The following is a 12,470-nucleotide window of genomic DNA, read 5'->3' as shown; positions in this document are numbered from 1 at the left end:
TACGTCAGAGACATGCCCCAGAACAAATTCGTGACGCACTGGAGCAGCCTGCATCACAACTGGAACGCAATTCTTCACATTCAACATCTGGCACGCAGTTGACGGAGGTTACACCAGATATTGACGTTGTGATCGATTATTGATTACTATCTGATTTCTTCAGGATTGTATGTCAGAATCTTGAAAATGACCATTTCAAAATGAATCATTTTGCCATGTTTGCTCCTCTGAATAAATTGCAATTTTCATTCTTTTGCGATAAGACTTGCCATTTAATTATACCTTTGAGGGTCAGTGTATCCCGACAATCAGCTAAATTAAGACGGTTAGTGTTAAGGTATTGATGCGATACTTTCTTCATTGTGTATATTTCTATATAACAAAAGGTATGCCATATTGATTAAGTGGAGTAAAACGACTTTCACAAACACCTGTCATTGTCCCTGTACGGGCAATCACACCGACTGCGTGTACTCGTCCTGATTGATGCCGGTTTCATATTGCATGTCTACTGAGATACAATCGCGACAACCGGAGAATCACCATGCACCTATCTCCAAGCAGTCTTTTCGTGTGAAGCATGTGGTGATTCGTCATTGTAAATACGTTCACGGGCAGGTTTGGTATTACTTTTAGTAATGGGTTATTGTGCTCTTATGAATAGTTTTAGAGTTTGTTTACCTCGTTCTGAAGGGAGATGCGTAATATATATATTACCCTTTCTAGAGTGCGTAACTATTTAGTTGATAATATGATGGAAAGATACATGTCCCCTGTTCCGCATCTGTTATTAGACTCTACAAGTACACACATGAACAGAATCTATCATTTGAACATATTATTCTTCAGATAATGAGGGTCGGTCACAAAGTACTCAGCGCCTCACCTAGATAGTGATACAAATGCAGATGTTTTTATGTTTTATTTTTCCACATATTATCTGTCAACCTCAAGCATATTGGTTTTGCTATGTTCCAGCCTCACGATCCCCATTATCTGCATCTGATTCACAAACTTCAGGAAACAAAATATGCAAGAAACATTTTTGTGTTTGGGATAGGCAGAAGTCTGCAATATCAAGCTAAGATATCAAAGTGCATGAAAAGCAATTTGAACAACAATCGCTTGTTAAAGTGACTCACCCTTCATGTTTACGGAAAGAGCTTGTTTTGGAGACACTACCCACCTCCTTTCTGATGACGTAATCATAAGGAAATAACTTATTCTAATGTTTTCACTTACTGATGCATGATGCCAAGGGTTCAAACTAAATAGTGAATGGTCACAAAAGTGTCAGCTCTCAATATATTGTAAACAGTACCAGCTTGAATATCTGGACACAATGTTTTGAAAGACTAAAATTGGGGTGTCCTTAAAATACAGCCCCCGTCTGAATAGAAATCAAGCAATCCAAATCTTTGACTGTCGATTATGACCGGAAGTCATACAATACTATACTGAACATATTTCATATGATATTATTTGAGGGCATACCATTATCCAAGAGGTGCCAATTAAATGACAGATCGTTTTACATTTTCTACAATTTGTATAGAAATATTATACTGCAATGTGTTGTGATGACTATTATCTCGTTAACCACATTATCCACATACGTGAACCTTTGGATATGGCTTTGCCAGTGATTCCTTCAAAATAAAATGAAAGCTTTTCAAACATTGGACATCGAAAACATAGTTAAGCCGAGTACTTTTTAACCGACCCTCCTTTATAAACTATTTTGAGCTTTGCTCCAGTTTATCGTGTCATATTGTGAATGATCCTGTTCATAGAGGATAACCATATTAACCATTATAGTTCGCTCCAGTGATCGGATCGAATTGTCCCGCGATCTACAAGCGCTTACGTCATCAGAAAATCTGTTTTTGATTTCGAGATTGTTTTATGTGTTAAATGTACTAAAATGTAAACGAATGTTCAAAATTGAAAGTACTTACGCAGGCATATTTCTGGACATCGTATTTGGTTGTCTACATCCGTGTAATTTCATGTCATGTCTTATTTGGTGTTTAATCGCATTCTTCTCGCTAAATCGTCTACTGTTGTACGTATTTCCGGAAGTAGAATTACGTCACCTATACCATAAATCTCCTTCCAAATCAGTTGAAGACATAACAGACTGAATGTAGTTAATTGGCCAAGAGAGATTTCAGGAAATTGTGCGATTCCACAGACGTTTATTAGAGTTTGTGTTTAAGCATTACATTGCAGAATTATTGGCTCTGCCTTAGTGCAGAGTTATTATTCATTTTAAAGTAGATTCATTAAAATCTAGAATTTATAGAAAGTAACATAAACAGTCATAACTGACGAGCCGACTTGCAGTTAGCTCATCCATAGTTTGCCATTGTAACGTCATAAATACTAAAAACTAGTAAAGATTTCCATTGACTTTCATAATTTGTGAGAGTTTTCTTTCAAATCCGTTGCATATATTTATTATTATTTTATTATACGATATTTATATAGCGCACATATCCACGTAACTAGTGCATGCTCAAGGCGTTGGCATTTTCCCTCGATCATTGGATGTCAATCTTAACGGCACATTGTATTATCAATCTCAACTCCCTGGGAAAGTATACAACTCTTGATGCCACTAGGCGCACCGAGTTATTGTGGCTTTCTCATCCTAACGACGTACCCATTCACAGCTGGGTGGACTGGGACACATAGTCACAGTACTTTGTCCAAGTTCACTGCACGTTGCTGTACCCGTAACTAGGTGTTTGCACGTATTCATGTGGCCACCATCTGGTCATATATTAACGGATTCGTGGGTTCTTTTAAGTGCACAGGGTTGTGTACTTTACACTAGGGGTTGTGACAACACGGAAAGAGTCTGCACACAAAGTTGACTCCAAGGTTGTTACACCCGGTCACAGGTGGGCTCGATCCCGGCACCTCAACCTATCTGGATCACTAGCCTGGCGCCTTAGCAAGCTCGCCCACCGCGAGTATCTTCAAAACTGACGAAGGGGCGGTGGGGTAGCCTAGTGGTTAAAGCGTTCGCTCGTCACGCCGAAGACACGGGTTCGATTCCCCACATGGATACAATGTGTGAAGCCCATTTCTGCTGTCCCCAGCTGATATTGCTGGAATATTGCTTGAAGCGGCGTAAAACTAAACTCACTCACTCAAAACTGACGGTTGGGATGGGACATCCTGACAGCTACGTTACTCTCCAACTCCCAACCAGTCACATTTGAGATTTTTTAAATGGCAACGTCTCAAAAAGCTGTATCCGCCCCTGGAGGGGTGACACTCGCGATGCTAAAAAACTGATCGAAAACCGGACAGCCCGAATATTTTAACGTGCGCTTTAATCAAACCTGTGTTTTTCACAAAACTTGTGTTGAGCTTGTAGATCATTCGTTTACCTTTCTGCTCATCGTATTCAATTTGTCTAACTGCATTTCATGTTTGACCACTGACCCTCGCATTAGCACTACCTTCTGCTTTGAACAAACGTCTGGCCACTCTTTTGTAAACGTCGACTGTTTCCGTAGATTTTTTAGTGAATGAAAACGTTATTTATGTAGTTTCGAGACACGATCTGAGTGATTCGAACCCCTGTGTAAGAGCGTCCGCCCGGAGAGCGGTAGGTGGCGGGTTTGATCCCCGGCTGCGTCATACCAAAAGACGTTAAAATATGGTACTTGTTGTTCCCTGCCTGGTGCTCGGCATTGCTGGGTACAACAAGGACTGGTCGGCGGAGTCAGTATAATGTGTCTGAGTGGGGTATTCATGCTTAACTGAGGCATGGTATCTCAGTGAGCTAGGACTATAAAACCGGTTTAAGCCTGGGCTAGTACAAGCAGCCACACATACACACGCATGCACGTCGTCATATGAGCGAAATATTCTGAAGTATTACAATGGCGGACAAATTCATCGGACATGAATTAAACGCGTACTTTCAAGTAGACATCTTCCAGGTAGATTAAATGCATGGCTATAATGTTAAAGGCAGATTATGCTGTGATAAGGATAAAGCTCGGGGCCTAGAATTTCGAAGCTCTCTTAGAGCTAAGATAGTCGTAAGTTAATGTTAATGTATGACAGTTACGACTATCTTAGCGCTCAGAGAGCCCAGGTCATGAAATAATTTGAAATCTTAATCATGAACTACCAATTCTCACAATGCCTAAGACCCATGACTGCAGTAAGCAAACATTCATTTTTGTTAAAGTCATACAGTCATGTTTTGACTTTTAGTTTCGGAAAATTCATTCCTGAAGTACATGACGTAGTAGTTTCCTTTGGGCACTCAATAAATGCTGTTTGAGTAATCCAGTGCCTTCAGTAGCATTTCAGTTTCACATAGGCTATTCATGAAATTGAGGATGACTAAAAGATACTTTATATAATGAATGATGCAAGAATCAACTGCAATGCCAATCTATATACATTAACCGACAAATGACAAATATAAAAACCCATAAAAAGAAAACATTTTGTGCCAAAGTCGGCACCAAATAATTCGCATGTCTTTATCGAAAATTCTAGCTGAGTTTGAGGTGAATCGTGAAAAAGACACTAGATGTGTTCCAGCTACAGGAATAGATTGAAACAACACTTGCAATATTCTTAAGGAGAACTGTAGCTTACTAACACAGAGAATACATGCACACACCCAGGATTTCACCATACGAGTGTCTTTGTCAATGTCAGAAACCTGTTATTCTGTTTAAAAAAACAAGAAAAATCACCGAATGAAAAATCTTCCTGTGCATTTGAGAACTAACGGTTAAAATGTGTACATCGTGGACATAATCAGCACTTTAAGAGCACTTGCAACATAATTGTATGCTTGGTAGCTGCCTGAACAGTTCCAGCAGATTGTGAGTGTTTATGGCCTTCCAACGCAGGGCAACAATAATAACACTGCTTGTCCGCCTTAGGTTTAAACAGAGAACCCTAACTTTACTTTGGAATTGACAATTTAATATTCTAGTGGTGGATGACGTCGGGGCTTGGATTATATGTATGTTGATGGAAATATATTCATATGAGTCATATTTGTTCCATGTAACTGTAGAGAGCTTAAGGTCGCGGGTTCGATCCCCGGCCGCGTCATACAAAAAGACGTTAAAATATGGTACTTGTTGGTCCCTGCCTGGCGCTTGGCATTAATGGGTGCATCAAGGACTGGTCGACTCGGAGTCAGTATAATGTGTCTGAGTGGGGTATTCATGCTTCACTGCGGCATGGTATCTCAGTGGGCTAGCACTATAAAACAAGCTTCAGTCTGGGCTAGTACAAGCAGCCGCACATACACATACACACGCATGCACGTCGTCATATGAGCACAATATTCTCAAGCACGACGTTAAACCCAATTTCACCTCACCTCACCTCACCATGTAACTGTACAGTCATAAGATTACTATTTTCAAAATCCAGATTTGAACCCCATGGCCATGTTGGTGAGCGTCTCCCAAATGAGCGTTTATTTCGCGACATGATGGCCAAATGATATGTGCATTATAAACGTTGGTCATATGGGCATCCGATGACGCATATATTTCCTACTCAAATTCTAGAAATACTGTTCCTTCGTGTGATGAGTGTCTGTTGCAGTTCCCTACTTCGACTTCGACTTAATATCCTCTTGTTTTGTTTTCTTCAACTGGAGACTTTGCATATGTTTGTGACGGGTACCATCGGCGGGGCAAAATTCGCTCACAGTGGTTCATAAACACATGCTTATCATGACGAGCTTTGAGTGAGTGAGTTGGGTTTTACGCCGATTTTTACAATATTCCAGCAATATCACGGGACAGCAGAAATCGGCTTCACACATTGTACCCATGTGGGTAATCGTGGGTAACCACTAGGCTACCACACCACACCTCTCTGCTTTGAGCGAAGGTTAAGATTGTGGAGAGGATTTTGTCGCTATTTAAATAGAAAGCGTTGGCACAATTCTCTGACAACAACTAAACAGCACCGTTGCCATTTCAGGTAAAGCTGGTATACACGGAGTTACCAGATGTCTTCTACATTTATCCACTATTGAATAATTCGTTCAGCATGTTGCGCGCTCATTCGAAATAGAAACACTATCTACAGTTATAATTGTTGAGCATGAACAGTCATAATCAGCGATGTGATACCTTGTTGTATTAAAGGACTATGATGGCGTGATGGTGACAGATACGAATGTGAATATAGCTAACTGGGTTTGATTGAGGTTTCAACATTCAAGGCATCAGTAGAGTTGTCATAGTTTTCATTGCAGACATGGAAGGACATTGAATTTGACGGAACAGTGACAAAACGGATGTCCAATGGATGTCCTTATTTTGATTTGAACAAACGTTTCCTTGTTTTGTTCGGGTTTTGTTTCAGGTGAACAAATGACTCGCCTCTGCAAGTGCTATTGACTGGTATCACCATTAGGGTAGTATGTGCTCACTTTTTCGCGAATCTTGGAGTCTTTATCTCAGTTGTACTCGACAATAATTCTTGTGGCTTTGGAAAGAGTTTTGGCGCCTTTGTGTAACAAATCTATTATCTCTTAAACCACATACAATCCAATGGATCTTCATGTTGAATGAAGAGGACGCACTAAATGATTATTTGACACACTGAAATAATCAGGTTTGTTTGGAAGCCATATACCAGACCACATCACCATCATTGTGACAATGAAACCTTTCCCGTTGAAGTGTAAAGCAACATGAAATTCTAACAGAGTACATTCCAGTTATAAAATGGTACCTTAGAGCAGAAACAATCATATCAGAGAATGCTGTATTTCGAGAGACAGCACGTGTACAGACATATATGTGATGGTACCCAGTATGTTAAATTGATACTGTCTTTATTAATGGCACAGTGATTACCATTTAGATACCATGATACCATCAATAGTACACTTTACAGCAGTACCCTTCGACGTTGATACGAATCAATTTCTGAAGTTAGTTAAAAACTAGGTATTTAGTTGCACTGACGATTTTTTCTTATTTTCTAAATATAATGACATTTCTGAAACTACATTGTCGTCTACCATCATCTTTTTAATGAATGTATACAGCTCTTTCCGTAACTGTATTGCATTCTACATATATCCAAGAGGCCAGCTATACAAAGATCTAAGTGTAATATTCCCTTCTTTACATAAACAACGCTGATGTTTAGACCGAGTGTAATATAGAACCATGCCGGACAAGAAATGATGACAAACTTTCCAGTTAAATTTGTTTTGTGCGTTTTGAGTTATCATCCCATCATAAGGTAAATAAATATTGCTCTTCAGTACACGGATAAAAAGACACTTACATTTGGTCTAGGGGCACATAAGAATTGTCTAATTTCTTGCTGCTTTTTTACCATTTTCAAAAAGCGATTTTAAGTGCAGAGGCTTGAAAATTTAGAAGGTAAATTTATGAAGAAAACTTCCAAATGACAATTTGAGTATACTTTGTAATTTTACCAAATACTGTTTATTTTTAGAATGTATTTACGTAACTTTACCTAGTGATATTTGTCACATATTGAATTTCCGAGAAATATGTCTTTAATATATTACCAAGAGTTACCATAACGTTAACGAATAACTAATGAGGGTATGAGCAATTACACACATGTCAATGAACAACCGTCGACAAACAACAGAGAAGCGGACCTACCTCTCCCCCCGCAAGCAGTCAATGTGCCGTGGCTAAAGTTTGCGCTAATCTCTCGGCGACACCAGAGGGAGTCGGGGTCGAAATCTCAAACCGATTTCTCGATCGTGCTTGTGTTCCCGCTATAAAGTGGAATCCACCGCCCTTCCAGCATACGATTTGTCCATGTATGGAAGTCCACTGGCGCCACACCTGAAGCAACCAGCCCAAACACCCACACACAGAATGTGGTATCAATATTTCTATGAGTTTATAACACACTTGTTATAATCCTTTCTCCTTTACACATTCGTGGTTGTGTTGCATTTCTCCACACTGATTCAGACTGCATATCATTTAAGCATGATATAGAAACACTACTGGTGCATATAATATCATGGATATATTTGGCGTGCATGGTTTATGGCCTAAACGATTTGTAAATATTTAAGAATTTTGCTCATCATTTACAGGATTGGATTATCGGATATTGGTAAAGGTTCTAATCAGTAGCTTCGACGTTTTGTGGTTATTTCTATTGATATACTGCTGTCATCTGGGATGATGATTAAACTGTCATGTATTGAAAAAAAGTTATAAGGTAATTTTTTCTTTTGGCTTCTCATGTCTATACTGTCATAAACGGTAAAATCCTTGTGGTTCAAACGTTGTGGTCTTGTGTTACGCCGCAGACCCGGGTTTGGTTCACCACATGGATACAGTGCATGACGCCAGTTCTGGTGTCCCCCGCGGTGATATTGATGGAATATTGCTAAAAGCGACGTAAACCTAAACTCACTCCGACTGGGCAGCTGTTCTTGTAAGAAGTGCACTCGACTGACTGGGCTGCGTGTACAAGTACAAAGGTCCCTGATCTGGTAATGAGCCTGGCGGGCCACTACCACTACCAGCAACAACAACAACAACAACAACAACAACAACATCACTACTACCACTGACACCACCATTATCACTACCAAAAACACCACCACTATTACCACCGCTACCTCAGCTACTTCTATGTTTCTTCAACTATAATAAACATACATTCGACTCTGCTTTTAGCAGGGATTTCCCGTGGTTATGGAACGTGTTTAGTCGCTTTACCCTGATACCAGTGTGCGAAACACTGGCCCGCTGGCCCGTGGCTAGTAAAATTCCAGTCGGGACAGTAAATCTCCACAGTCACTGGTCCGACTGGCTTGTGAATTTTCATGGGGTCATTGGTTTTTATAGTAATTTACCTTTTTGTAAACTTTTGCTTAGTTTCTACATTCAAATTTCGGGCCAGTGAATTATTTTATGGGCTAGTAACTTTCAAGCATAGCTAGCCCGACTGGCTAGTAAAATTTGGAAACTATTTCGCACACTGCCTGGTACACATACAAAAATAAGGTCATTGAGCTAGGATCAACACCCAGAATGACCTCGTCCCACCAGCAGGATACACAGTAGAACCTTAAGGTTGTTTTCCCCCATTACAGCAAGGATATTGCAGCGAAACTTTAACCTTAATAACCGCTGTAATTACATATCAAAGGGTTTTGAGAATTTCTATATATTTACTAATATTATTTATAGAGGTAAATATACTTTTTTATTGTGCATTATCATTCATATATGTATATATTATCATTTATATAGTTTTCCTGCATTTCTTGATGAATTAATTTATAAAATATATTAAACTCTGTTTTACTTTCATTTTGCACTCATTATATATATTGTGCGGCATACTTTTCCATGGGTAAGAAAATAGAGAAGACATGTTTTGCTCATGGGAATTATCCTGCCTGATTGGTTAAGAAACGCGAAACAATAGGAGTTGAGAAAATGGGAAGACCCGCTTCAGTGGTGCCCTTTTCTGATGTCGCCAGTCGAGTATTGCTTTTGTCGGTTGTTAACGCCGCACTCGGCAACATTCCAGCTACATGGGGTGGTCTGTAAATAATCAAGTCCTTGATATACAATCCAGTGATTGACATCACAAGCTTCGATGTACGCATCTGAGAAACGATGACATGCACCAACTAAGTGAGCGAGCCTGACTAAGTGTTAGTCGCCTCTTACAAGCTGAACACCATTTCTAACCCGGATCTTCACGTTTCCAAGTATTACTAAAAGCGGCGTACAACCATACTCACCCTTATTAGTGAGACCCATGAATATCCAGGTTAGAATTGATTTTCAGAAACCCATGGTTGTCGTAAAAGGCGACAAAGGGGATCGGGTGGTCTTGCTTGCTGACATAGCTGACATGTCATCGTATATCAATTGTGTAGATCGATGCTCATGCTGTTGATCACTGGATTGTCTGGTCCAGACTCGATTATTTACAGACCGCCGCCATATAGCTGTAATATTGCTGACTGCGGCGTAAAACTAAACTCACTTGCCTTATTAGAGATGCATTAGCGCTCATTTCATTAAGGAAGGAAGAAATAGTTCTGGTACTACAAATTAGCATAAATGTTCAAATGCAGAGCGTCCCGGGTTCGATTCCCACTTAGACACAATGTGTGAAGCCCATTTCAGGTATCCCCTTCGGTGATATTGCTGGAACATTGCTAAATTGGGCGAAAAATCCAACTCACTCACTCACTCAAATGCACAGGGAAATAATACTACGGTCTCTCGTGGACATCAAGTCCCAAAGGTAGAACTGCTATGTGTAAAAAAATCACGCAGTCAAGACATTGCTTTAACGATATACTTGCATAAATGAACTCATAACCTTTCAGACATATTTTGCCCGATGTAGATATCGCCACACTTATCCATAGTTTTCAACGGTTCAATGTGTCTCTTGCGGGCTTCCGTAGGCTAGTTGTCCTCGCCAGTCATCAAGAGTTATAGATCGATAAGCTCATCTGAGTCAACTGTGACCTCGTCCCCCAAGCATACAAGAACCCACAGAAAGTAAGTTTCTTCGATAATTAATTTCAGTGCATAGATCTCAAAGTGGGAATTTGCCCCTAGTTATTCGCTTGATTGTGAAATATTCAATTAACTAATCTTCAAATGCTGGCTGGATTCCAATTCAGCTGTCAAACTCTTATGCCAAGGTGTTGAAGTTTTCCCAATGTTCACATATATTTGACAAATACTTGTTGTGGCGGTCTGGTGCCAATTCTGAAATTTACATCTCGGTACCATATATACAAATTTAATGGTCTCCGGGCACTGAAGATTGTTTGCAAATATCATGATTGCTTAACGACATCAATAATTGCAAAATATCTTATAAGTGTAGGTAAACGTCAGAGGGATCATGATAAACATACATCCGTGTTTACGTCTTGAGTGCAAGAGATGGTTTGAATTCATCCTTTAATATTTCGGACAAAAACAGTATGTATTGAATTCCTTTGAATCATTTTATCGGAGTGAGATTAGAATCCGGGAAAATGTTGGCATGGTTAATTATTATATACTCATGCCAATAATGGTTGTCACCCCCCTCCCCACCCCAACACCACACACACCTCCCACTCCTACCCCACACCCCCTCTCCAATTTAAAAAATTGAAGGGGGTGACAACCATTATTGGCATGAGTATATTATGATTACGATTTTGGCTTATAATGTCAAGTGACATATTTTTTATTGTATATTTATTTATTTCCACTTCATGTTACACCTTGGCGGTGGGTAGCCTAGTGGTTAAAGCGTTGCTCGTCACGCCGAAGACCCGGGTTGACATGGGCACAATGTGTTAAGCCCATTTCTATGTGTGATATTTTATTGCTAAAAGCGGCGTTAAACTAAACTCAGTCAGTCAGTCAGTCATGTTACACCTTTTAAATACAACGTTCTCCATACATTGTCGAAAGTATAAGCATCAATTTCCACTTCATGTTAAACATGTTGTATATACAACGTTCTCCATATATTGTCGAAGTATGAATATCAATGAATATCGATACAGGTATTTATGCCATAATACAGGTATTATACCTAATTATTGTATTAATTGTATTGGAATTGTGGCGGAAGAACATATATATCTATGGACTTTGGTCTATAAGTACACGTGTAACGTGAGTGAGTGCTGTAGGTTTAACGATGCTTTTCACAGTAGTGTAGTCATATCATGTATTTGAAACAAGGTGAAGAGTTCACAACAGAAAGCATAAAAACATTTCCACAATAATAAGACTATTCGGACTCACTGGCTCAACCCAACTATATCACAAGCATGAGTAAATGCTCCATCATATCGCATATACAAGGTGTTCGTCATCGTCACAAACACACGCAAAGGCAAATCAATTGTTTAAAACAGTAGTCAATGCACAGCATATTCTGGGACTCGAACCAAAGATCAGCAATTCCTACCAGATGGAATAAACATATAAACACTCTCAATTCACATAATATACACTGATTATTTGTTAAATTGATAAATACTCCTATTAAAGTTGTTACCTAAGTCCACAACCATCCACCATGTACTGTCTATACGTAAAGCCCACGATAAGGAAAAACAGTCTAAATATAAACTCTCCAGTACACAGGTTGTCAAGAGTCCCAGATTGTGATGTGCAGTGACAGTGTGTTGATCACACCCTGTCAGAGGAGCGACACATATATTACACGCTAGGCGAGGTGCCATTTCCAGCCTGTCACTCACGTGTCTGAAAGATGCTTTAATTGAATAAATTGTCCGATCAGGTCCCTGACCATCACCCCTGACAATCACTGCGTATCCAAAGACGGCGGTGGACGTGAAGTAGTTGACACTGGCTGCTGTGGAGTATATGTAGCAATCTCTCCGATGTGATGCAATTATATTGAAATGAAGATTGATGAAATGTAATGGCCTTGGTTGT

At 39.6% G+C, this 12,470-nt stretch overlaps 1 protein-coding gene across 1 annotated transcript in view; it reads right to left on the bottom strand.

Annotated features, from left to right (window-relative positions):
• Window positions 1–7,787, bottom strand: part of LOC124288569 (glutamate decarboxylase 1-like) — a 41,934-nt gene extending 34,147 nt beyond the window's left edge. The window contains exon 1 of the mRNA XM_046725121.1: window positions 7,662–7,787. The gene's annotated coding sequence lies outside the window, so the exon portion shown is untranslated. The remainder of the gene's footprint in view (window positions 1–7,661) is intronic.
• Between the last annotated feature and the right edge of the window lie 4,683 nt (window positions 7,788–12,470).

Source organism: Haliotis rubra, unplaced genomic scaffold (assembly GCF_003918875.1).
Source record: "Haliotis rubra isolate DU_JTF1 unplaced genomic scaffold, ASM391887v1 Scf42, whole genome shotgun sequence".
NCBI lineage: Eukaryota > Metazoa > Mollusca > Gastropoda > Lepetellida > Haliotidae > Haliotis > Haliotis rubra.
The sequence above is the reverse complement of the archived record's forward strand: the minus strand, read 5'-3'. Positions and strand labels throughout refer to the sequence as shown.